Source organism: Peromyscus maniculatus, chromosome 1 (assembly GCF_049852395.1).
Source record: "Peromyscus maniculatus bairdii isolate BWxNUB_F1_BW_parent chromosome 1, HU_Pman_BW_mat_3.1, whole genome shotgun sequence".
NCBI classification, from domain to species: domain Eukaryota; kingdom Metazoa; phylum Chordata; class Mammalia; order Rodentia; family Cricetidae; genus Peromyscus; species Peromyscus maniculatus.
Window position 1 is genome coordinate 105,864,115 of NC_134852.1, and position 12,100 is coordinate 105,876,214.

Here is a 12,100-nt window from a genome sequence, read left to right on the forward strand (position 1 = left end):
TCTCCCTCTCTGTTCTTGATCCAGCTGGGATCTCCCGCTCCCACAGGCTCTCTTTCCCTTGACCCTCGCCCTTCATTACTCCCACTCATATCCAGGTTGTCCATGTAGATCTCAGCCATTTCTCCATCATTGGGTGATCCTCGTGTCTTTCTTAGGGTCCCGTTTTCCAGGTAGCCTCACTGGTGATGTGAGTAGCAGTCCAGTCATCCTTGTTCTACCTCTAGTATCCTCATATGTGTGAGTACATACCATATTTGTCTTTCTGAGTCTGGGTTGCCTCACTCAGGATGAATTTTCTAGATCCATCCATTTGCCTGCAAAGGCAGTGTGTGACCCCTAACCTGCTGATGGTGCAGAGAATATGATACCAGAAAAATCGATGCAGAAATCGCAGCTCTACAGGCAGAGCTGAGAGGCATTAAGAGGTGGGTGCTCTTCTCCACGAGTGAAGAAGTTGGAAAGAAGTACTTTGTGAACACTGGCAGAAAAATGAGCTTTAATGGAGTGAAGGCTCTGTGCTCCCAATTCCAGGCCTCTGTGGCCACTCCCAGGAACGCTGAGGAAAATGCAGCCATGCAGAAGGTGGCTAAAGAGATTGCCTACATGGGCTTGACAGATGAGAGGACTGAAAACCAGTTTTTGGACTTGAAAGGAAACAGACTGCAGTACACTAACTGGAATGATGGTGAACCCAACAACACCGGGGATGAGGAAGACTGTGTGGTACTCCTGTTAAATAGCAAATGGAATGATGTCCGCTGCTTGGACTCCTTTTTGGCAGTCTGTGAGTTCTCAGACTGAGGGTGTTTGTTTCTCAGTCCTTCTTGATGCCTTATTGTGCTCCATAAGTCCACAATTTGTTCTGAAATATAAACGAGGTAAAAATATAAACAATTAAGCATTAGTGGCCCAATTAAACTATACTGCTTTTTTTTGGAATAGTATTTCCTTGTGAAGACGTAAAAATAAAATGAGTTTGGCCTCTTTGTTTATGACAAACAAGAAATATATAAATTATATATATATTAGCAATAGCCACAAGTATTCCATGTCTGGTCAGGATAGAAATAAGAGTTTACACAGAGCAAAGAGAATAGAGACCAAGGAGCTGGCTAATAGATGTATTTTGAAAGGAATATCAAACACGTCAGAATTTTTGGAGAATTTTGATATTAGAAGGAATAGCAGTGGAGACATTTAAAAGGGACAGAGCTCCAGGCAGAGAAGAGGAGGGAAGGGAAAAACTGTAGACCATGTGCTCAGATTTGCACACAGCTGATACTAATATAATAAGCAGGCAAATATAGAGTTAGGGCTAGCTTATATTTTCTCCCACCTTCAGTACTAAGGGCCCAGACTCATCCTTAAAGCAAAGGAAAAACACTGCAGAGCTGTACTTGTGTAGAAATGCTAAAATTTCACCTGGGTGAAAAGATTCTCAGGTCTTTTAGTCTTTTGAGTCCTCCTGTCATGTGTCACCTAATTCAGTGAGTTAATGAAACAGAACAGTCTCGTGGTTTTGTACACAAAATGTCCACTCTCTCTTCCCCATGCTCTCGATGTACTCCTGAGTTGAGCCACCGCCAAAATTATCACACCTTAGGTGGTGTGTTTACTCTCCCAACAAACACTTTCGTGTCAGATGCAATTTACATAACACGTAGAAGTTGTTTATAGTCATAAATTTGATCTTTCCAATTACTTATTGAAAAGTGCTCCTATATGAAATATTTCTGGAAATCTGGGATGAAAAGGATTGACGAGATGAGTATGTTTAAATGCTTTGAGCATTATAAAATGTCTATTTATGAAAATATCATATACTGTGCTATAAATAATTACAAATTTTAGTCAATCAAAAATTAAACCTACTTAAAACTGCCTTATTGTATTATAACATTATTCATTACTTAATACTTATTTTATCACTTAAAAGTACACAAAATTGCCAACAAAGCTCTGAAAACTTTTATGATGTTCTACTTTTCCAAGCCTACAATGTGCCATTGGCTTTAAAACCCCATTTTTACTAGCTGTGGTTCATTCTTTACTGAGATTGTGCAAACTTGGTCTTTATAGACCAGATTTTCCTCCACTATGTACCCTAGTGGACTGGCTCATGTTTTGTCAATTTGATACAAGATAAAAATAATTTGGGAAGAGGGAACTGCTGTGGTATGTCTTACTGTATGCTGTGGATATGTGTTGCTCTGATTGGTTGTTCAAAAAAGCTGCAGTGGCCTATGGCAAGGCAACTTAGAGGCAGGCAGGAAATCCAAGCAGATTGACAGGAAGAGAAAGCAGAGGCAGAAAGATGCCAGTCTGCCACACAAGGAACAATATACCAGCAGATCAATAAGCCAAGAAACATGTGGCAAAACATGGATGAATAGACATGGGTTAATTTAAGTTATAAGAGCTGGCTAGCAAGAAGCCTGCCATATGCAATGCAATTGGTAACTGACATAAGCCTCTCAGTAATTATTTTATAAGCAACTGTAGGACCTTGGGACCAGGCAAGACCAGAGAAACCTTCCGACTACAATCATGCCTTCTTATTCCAGTGGTGAAACTAAGTGAACATGGAACCTATTAAAATTCAAAGAGTCAATGAGATTCCACAAAATAGAACTTGTGGAATAAATGAATAAAATGTATTGGTTTTGATTTACTAAATATTGTTACTACAATGATGTACAAAACACAATCCTTTGTCCTTGAGTAACTCAGTTTCTTATTAAGTGATAGAGATTACTGCACAGAGACAACCATGAGCTGTGCACACACAGAGAGAAAACAGAATAAAGAGAAGTGCTCCAGCCACAGGTGACTTCTGACTCAGCTCTGAGAGGAAGAATTAGACACATTCCTGTGGCTGTCCAAACCAGGGAAAGGAAGGAGAGGACAAGAATGCATGAAATAAATGTAGACAGCAGATCATTAGTGTCTGTGAATCCAATCACCATAGATCTAAGTATTTGATAGTGACCATGAAAAGCAATAATAACAGTAATAGAGCATTAATTTTTCCAAGGCATGGTGTGATTTGTTTGTGCCCTTGAGGCTGATGTTCAGGTTATTCTGTAAGGAACTGAATCCAGTTGCCCATCCAACATTTCTGTTGCCAAGTAGCTTTATGGTTTTAAAATGCATTACCAGACACACAGGAATATTTAATCTACTACATTGTATAGATTACATTTGCTGTAAAGATATCCTTGATATTCGTGAACATTTTGATACATGGCCTTTATAAATCTGGCAATGTCTCATAGAATCATTAAGATCTATCAGAAGTGCCTGCTCATACGTGGATATGCAACAATGAAATAGTGGTTATTGCTGATATGCTACCCTAAATATGTTTCATGTGTCAGAACTTTGTTATCAAAATATCTCTAAGATATTGAGTTAATATATCCATTCTATGTCAGGAGCCTCAGGACTCAAGAGGTTAAGTGACATGCCTATTTACCTTCATGGTAGTAACCAATATCTAAACTCAGGTTTTCAGATCCACCATTTATTCTCTATGGTAGTATGATTTGCTACCAACACAAATAGAGCCGTTACCTGATTGCACACTAAAATGAGAAAAAAATGTATACTGTTCTTTAACTCACTGAATGAGAGTCATGGTGTTGCTATGGCAGAGATAACATCCTTAAGATTCAAAGACAACCTCCTGCACTGACAGGTGTGGCTTGTTAGCTTTTCTTTCAGCAGGGAGTACAGCCTGAATGACTAAGCTTTCTCTCTGCTGCCTACTAATTTCAAGTATTAGAGGTGCACTGGTGTGTACCGTGGCTGGATCTAGTGCTCCCAAGATACACCTATCCTCATGTCATGAGAAGTTTGCTCTGTTGCCCTTCCATGTGTAAAATTGATTAAGCTTCTCAGGCACTGTCTTATGAAATATATTATTTAGAACTTAAAGTAAAATCACTTTGTTTTGTAGACGAAGGAGAGACAGCTGAGTCTGAGCATAGATTTGCATATCCTTTCAGTGTTTGAAGGTTTATCTAGTATTTCTTTTATTTGAAAAGCAATGAATATGGGCTACTCTAGTTCCTTTATGTATGCTTCAGATCAGAGGGGCTAGCAACAGCAGCATACAATTACTGTCACCATTCGGGCATACTCAGTGGCTTACCTCCTTTCATTTTATACCTTTCTATTCCTTATCTTCACATCCCTTTCCATGGATCCCCATTTACAATCTATGAGGCATCATGCTGTATGTGTGATATAATTGCTTCCTTTGATACTGTGTTAAACATTTTTTGAAAGGAATTTTCTACATAGATTTTCCAGTCTGAGTTTTTCTGCCTACCCTACACTCTCCCTGTTGGTGTAGGTGTACGGAATATAGTCATAAAACATTAAATTATGCTTAGTGTTGGGATTTCTGGAAGTCAATGAAGGCTGTCCAGGTGAGAACAACCAGAGCTTGTGTATTCACTCTGTTCGAGCTTGATACAACAAAGGAGTCAGCCCCAACATTGTATTTACCAGAAACATCAGACAGGCGGGGAAGTGAGTAAACTTCCAGATGGAAGCCTATTCAGAGGTTAGCGTTCAATAATGCTGGAATGGAGTAAGTAGAAAGGAGGCTGAGCATGTTATGTAACTGAGTCGAAGAACATGTTGGCTTTAAGCAGCTTGTCCCAAGACTGGAAACTAAAGGACAGCTTCTCTCATTGGCCAAAACCTGGCCATTTGGGCTTCTTGCTATGGAGGTTGTGGGTCAGAGGTATATTTACAGATTTGTGCTTTTAGGATACACATGATCCCTGCTTTCAGTGAACTTAAACACTAGCAAAGGAGTCTGAGCTGTACATGACACATCTCAGTAAACAATGTATTTCCCAGGGCCCTTAGGAAGTTCAGTAGCTAAAGGACCTTGCTGCCAAGCTTGATGACTTGAGTTCACTCCCTAGAACCACATGATGGAGGAGTGATTTTGGTGCATGCATGTACACACACACACACACACACACACACACACACACACACACACACAGTGTGTGTCATCTGGAAGGAAAAGAACCAATGTCATCTTTGAAATAAAGACACAGACACATGCACAAATAATAAAATGAATGAATAAATAAATGTCTTAAAATATTGTCTTTGACAATAGACATGTGAGACATGTAGGACAGTGCTTAGGATGAGATGGGGATTTTTTGAGGAATACACAAAGAAGGATGTGGCTTTTGCCAGGGTTTAAAAGACTAGTGATATTTTGTCAAATAACCAAATCAGGAAATGGCTTGATAAGAAGGAGGGACAGCAGAAGCAACAGTGTAAAACAGCAGTCTATATGAGGGAGCCTGGCCGCTTATGCTTTAAAGCTAAGAAGCTGTGAACTGTGCTACATTTTAAGACTATGGCTACAGCCCAGTCCTACAGCTTCTCATGTGCATGGTTAGGAAAGGCAACTGCTTTGAAGAAATGAAAGAAAGAGGGAGGGGATAGGAGGGAGGGAGGAAGGGATGGTGTTGTTTACTTTGCTAAGTCACACAATGCAATGGCAGGAGGCTGAGCTTGTGTTCTTGTATAAGGCCTTAGGATGTACTATAAATGAATGATATAGAATAACACAGAAATAGAATTCTAGCCTTAGAACTTAGAAACAAGGTGTGACTTGAAAACAAACAAAACAGGTTACCTTACTTTGAGTATCTAGGTTTTCAGTTCCACTCCACGGCACAGAAGGAGAAAGTCAGACTAATATATTGAATATTAGAGAACTTGTAGCCATTGAGAATAGAAGTCTGACTTATGCTTAACTGTGCTTAACTTTCTACTCTTGTGGATTCCTCAAGTTATATATTGCTGTTCAACAGACACCATTTGCCCCCACAGTATCCACTTTTTGTCAGCTACAAGGTTTACTTAGCTTTCCAAAAAGAAATAGCCCGTGTCCATAAAAATGCACAAACTATTTGTATTGAAGAAGCTGTAGAATAAGCAATAAGATAAAACTCACTTACTCATGTGTGGAATGTGGAGGAGGTCTGAAGCACCATTCTGCATATTTTCAAATCATTGTTGCAGATGGCAAGGCATCTTTCTCTGTGAATTCAAAAATGCAATAGATGATGATAGCTCAAGTCTCTTTATAGTGTTGGATACAGAGTCCAAGGTCTTAGATGTATTTATTGTCATCTGGGAGGAAAAGAACCAATGTCATCTTTGAAATAAAGACAGCTGTGTTCAGTATTATGGCAGAGGATAAAACAATGCACTATGCTATGGGGGATAAAAGACTAATTGTACATAAGACAAAGGATTAGAAGAATTTTGAATTGATAAATGGTATTTTGAATTATAAAAAGAAATTATCAAAGTAAGAATCAATTCTGTACATGTCTAATAGAGATCAAGTTTGGCAATATTTTTTATAAAGTTATATGCTATAGAATTAGTGAAAAATCAAAGTGTCACAATTCTGTTTCTAACAGTGAAAGTCATTGTTCTATTTCTAGAATATCTGAGAAAACATTAGTGCCTTGATCTTCCTCTGATATTTCTTAATAGTTGCAATTAGTGTTGGTCTAGCTGCCCAAGGCAGAATATTCAATGTCATCATTAACTCAGACTTATCTATTTCTTTGTGTTTAAATTGCCCCTAAGTCTATGCCATATATATTTGCTAAAAGAGTCAGGCTCCTACCAAGTTTCTCTTTTTTCCTCTGCCTCTCAAAGCCAGAAGCATCCTTAGATGAGATAGACTTAGGAGGATTATGACTAACATTCCCAAATCTTTAATCTGATCTTGCAGCTTTTGTAGTTATTTGATGCTCCCTGTTGGCTTTTTCATAATGGCTAAGTCCTTCAAGATAATCTGCAGTCTAGAAGATCCTGGTGTTTACTTCCCACCTTGTCATATCTCTCATTGGCCTCCATACTGGTCTGTATTCCTTGATCCTGTCACCATAATAGATTTCAATAGGCTGCTTTACCTATAACTATCATGTTTTTTATCTTGTATTAGAGCAACTATTTTTTTCTCCCAATGATACCTGGCCCTGTACCATCCATAAACCTGATTGATTCCTACACACATTTAGATCTCTAATCTGATGTATGGTCTTTAGGAAGTGTTCTTAAGAACAACTCAGTCATCAGGTTTTAGATTGATGGTTCTTTGATGAGCTGAATCATCCTAACTGACATTTGCTCACAGACCTCAGGGCTATGAGGAAAAGATGTATCCTTTATCAGTTTCCAACCCAACCTTTATCAAGCATGAAAGTCTGAATGAGCTAATCCACCCTTTGAAATTCACTCTGATGTGCCAGAGATACAAGTTGCATCTAGTCCTTTCAACTATCCAAGATGGGTCCTGTTCCTGTGTTACCAGGAAGCAGCTTGGCCCAGTCACTTTCCATGGCGTCTTACTGAAAATACTGCGTAGAGCATGCTGTCTTCTGCTTTCCACCAATGTCATCAATTACTTTTATTGTTACTAATATCCCTAGTGATGTATATCATAATTGTGTCAATTTGGCTTCTTTGATTAGAGAGGTATTTCTGAAACCAGATTGTTCTATCTAACAGCTCTGTATACAGAATTTGAATAGAACTACTCACTTTCGTCCTACAAAGAAACTGATTATTTTAAAAAAGAAAGTTTTTAAAAGCTAGTCATAAGAAATTTAATTTTTGTTAAAAATTCAGTCTGTGATTATTTTTCAAGAAATTTAATTAATAATGTATTATTATATACACATGGATTCTATGATGGATAATTTGTGATAGAAATCAAAATATCATCATGGTAACAAAATTATCTTTATTTAAAATTTAATGCCTTTGGCAATAAATTCTGATTTATGCTAATTTGGCAGGATCGTAAACTTAAATTAATCATCAGAGACTAATATCTTAACTCTTAGTCCCCCACAATATAATACACGGGGTATTTAGGAGGTAGTATGTGACTTCAGTTAGGAGATGAGATACTCGTGAGGAGTGCATTTATTCAGAGAAGAGAAAATACTACCTTCTGTCTGTGTGTGTGTGTGTGTGTGTGTGTGTGTGTGTGTGTGTGTGTGTGTCCCTCCTACCCACACACAGCCCTTTTCTTTTCCTTCCTATAGGGTGACACAGAGAAACTTCTGGCTTTCTGAAAGCCAACTGCATGATCATCATAAGGATACAAATAGCCAGCACCTTGATCTCAGGCTTCATCACAACTGTGAAAAATGCTGGCTGTTTAAACCTCCCAGGTTGTGCTGTGCTGCAGTGGCAGCATGAACAGAGCAATAGAACAATAACCTTTAAAATATTTTAATCAATCTGCACTGACAATTTGTTCACCTTTTCCATATTAACCACTAAGCACACACTTCCCACCTTGTCATATCTCTCTTTTCTGCTTCCTAGTGCCCTTGGGATATAATATTTATAATGGTCTAGAGACTATTATAAGGAAAAAATTGTGTGCATGAGTTTACTTTCGTAAGCTAGTTTTTTTTTTAACTTCACCCCCTGTTTTTGGACTCCATCCAAATGGAATTAATAGCACATGCTGCTGGTGGTGTGCACATATCTCTGTAATTCACACTCCCCATGCATGGCAGAAACTGATCCACAGCAGGGACCTAGATCTTTCTCCACCGGGATTTTCCTGGCCTCAGACAAGTATTCTGTCTGTTATAAGACAAATCAGGATGCCAAAGGATTTGACTCTTGAAAACAGTTCTCAACCAAGACAAGTAGGGTTAGGAAGAGAAATAGATTCTTTGCCATTGAGGTGTGATCACCTCTTTAAGACATTAGCAGTAGGACTGAGCTCTAGTGCACATGGTGATAAGTTGCTCATCAATGCAAAGGTCATGGATTTCCTGTTTTTCCCTTCTCTGCCTCCCTTCTTTTGCTTTAGGTCATATCCCATCTGTTTTCAAGGATTGGTTTCTGGTAGATCCCAAATCTAAAAAGTTACTAGTCACACCAAATGAAGAAGGAAAATACCAAGATTACCTCTCATATATTTTGTTTTGTTTTGTTTTTCAACAAAATTTTCTCCTCTTAAATGAAACAAGGAGAAATTATAAGAGGGGAGAAGAGACAGGGAAAGAGAGGAAGAAAAGGAGGAGAGAGACTAGAGAGATAAATATAAGTACCCCACCAAGATATGATTTATCTGCCATGTTAATTCTTAAAATTTTGTTTTTATTCAATATTACTCTTACTAAACAACCACTGATATGCCAGAATATTTCAGAATGCCAGTTGCTGATACACATCAAGTTATAGGATAGCATCCAGTTTGTGTATCCTGTGATACTGTTAGTACAGTGTTAAGATAACATGAGTACATCACAGTAAAACATTTAGTGTGTCCCCAAATACTATTAAAAACTTTCTGAAGTCATTCTCCTGGCAAAGTTCTCACTCTGCAATTCACTCTTGCCTATTCTGGGATTGCTAACAAATATAAACAATGCCTCAAAAGTCACAAGCATATGCAACCTGATATGTCAGAGAAAAAGGATTCCTAGATCTGATACTTTGCCATAATGTTCTTTCTTTTCTCTTTTATCAGCCTAAAGATGGCAGTAGTGGAGGGGTGTGCATTATACAATTCTGCAGTACACCTCATTCAGAACCTTTTTGTCAAGGGAAATTATGAACAACACATGTGATGTATTATTTTCATTCAACCATCACTCTCTTCTGATAGTTTATTCAAGAGGGGAAAGGGAGTGTCTTGTCTTTGTCAGGCAAATATAAAATAGAGAAATTTTGTTGGCAGTATTATATGTTCTACAATAGTGGTAATGAACTTTATTCAAACTTTTTAAAATTTAATTTAATTTTATTTTACAATACAATTTAGTTCTACATATCAGCCACGGATTCCCTTGTTCTCCCCTCTCCTGCCACCCTCCCTATTCAAACCTTTGAGAGGGCACAGAGAGTTCTCATTGAGAATGTGCCTTGAGGGCTGGAGAGATGGCTCAGCCGTTAAAGGCTAGGTTCACAACCAAAAATATAAGAGAATGTGCCTTGTGATGAACAGGTTCCATCTCTGGCTTCCTTTTGCTCTGTTGCTGTTATGACATCATGGAAAGCACTTGGCTATGGAGTTTAGCAGTCCTGGGACAGAATATTGATTCTCTTATTTTCTGCCTACACCACTTTTGGCAAGCTCCTTTATCTCTACACACCACTGTTTTCTCAATTATAAAAACTAATGTTGAACCAACATGGTAGCTCAGCAGGTAAACGTACCTGCTGATAAGCTTGACATTTGATTTTGATCCTAAGATCTGACTTGGTGGAATGATATAACAAACTCTTAGAAATTGTCTGCTGACCTCCACATGTGTACTGAACCACACTTACACATACACACACAAATAAACCCTCACATACATACACACAAAACACACACAGACATATATACACACAAAACACATACACAAAGACACACAAATATTCACACACACACATACAAACACATATACACACACAAACATACATATATACACAGACTCACATACACACACTAAATGTAATTTAGAAATATTTATATATTTAACTAGCATACAGTCAAGCTTATGTACAAATAACTTTGGGATGATAGACCATTTCAATAACATAGATATTTGTGAGCTGTTGGTTTAAAAGGACACAGGAATTTTGCCTGAATAATCTTCACATTAGATTCAGTTGATAATTAAGAACTCCCTACATGTCACATCTAATGACAATGAAAAAACAAAGGTAAACAGAAAATGGTTCTTGTACGTGTGGAACTTACAGCTGAGTTTGGTGGAGGAAAACACATTTTAGTGGACAAGTATGAGGATTTTATCATCTCAACACTTAGCTTTCTTATATTAGTTTATACTTAATAGAGGATTTTGACTGAATGTCTTAGTCACAGTTATTCAGAGAGAGAGAACCAATGGTAGTCAGACAAATATTTATCATAAAAATTGAAGACTAAGGAGTCCTACAATTTCAGTTAGCAAGCTTGGGATCAAGGAAAGCTGAATTTGGAAGTTGTCACCTAGAAGACACAGTAGGCTTTAGACCAGAAACAGCCAATGTTTAAGTTGAAGTTCAAAGGAAGAACAAAACACGTGTCTCTGCTCAAGTTGTCTTGGAAGAGGCACTCCCTCTTATGTATCCCTTCATACTACTGGGCTGCATCCACCCAAATTAGGCGGGACCATTTAAAAAAGTCATTGAATATTGAGAGCTCAGTGAGCAGTTCTGTAGGAACTTGGAAGACAAGAATGTTGAAAGCAGTGCATATGATGGAGGCCTGGCCCATGAAGTTTCAGAGGGAAGTTTAAAGACTATATTGAGGCCATTTGCTATTTTGAATTGAGATTTGGTCATTCTGCTTAGTTGGGGCCAAATCAGCTGTAATTAACAAGAGACCATCCACATTGGAGTGAAACCTTTGCATTATTGAGGCAATTGATTCTGGTTAGCTGGGGCTAAGAAATTATCAGTGATTAGAGGAGACCAGTTTCATTGAGGTAAATCTCCTGTGAAGTATTTGCTCAGGGACAGCACACACAAGCTATGTTCTAGAAGAGGTTGGACTTGGTGTTATGAGAGTCACCCAGGTGGTACTGGTTTTGAAGGCATGAAGGGAGAACATTTAGGCTTTGGCACTGTGAGAGGCCAGGTGAGGATATAGCCTCAGTGGCAGTTGAAGGCCCAGGATTGAAGGGGTCATACAAAGAAGTTGAGGCGTGGCACCATGAAGAAAGCCTATGAGAGGCTATTGATGAAAGTGCAGCCCAGTTGCAGCAGACCTTGGCATTTTGGGGATTCCAGTACCCTGGGATGTTCACCAAGAACAGCAACAGTAGTGGAGTGGAGCCAGATAGAACTAGAAGACCAGCTGTGTATGCTGTAGAGGGCAGAGCTGAAAAAATGATTCAAACCCCTTGGAGGAGCCCGATTGTGAGGGAATCCCAGATAACTGGACATTGAGTTATTTATACTGTTAGAATTTGGTATTGTTTGGTTCAGATTGTTACTGTGCCATAATTCTTCCATTCTGAAGAAGGTATTTAATTTAATTTTGATTTTTATAGGAGCCCACAACTGAAAGTCTGAA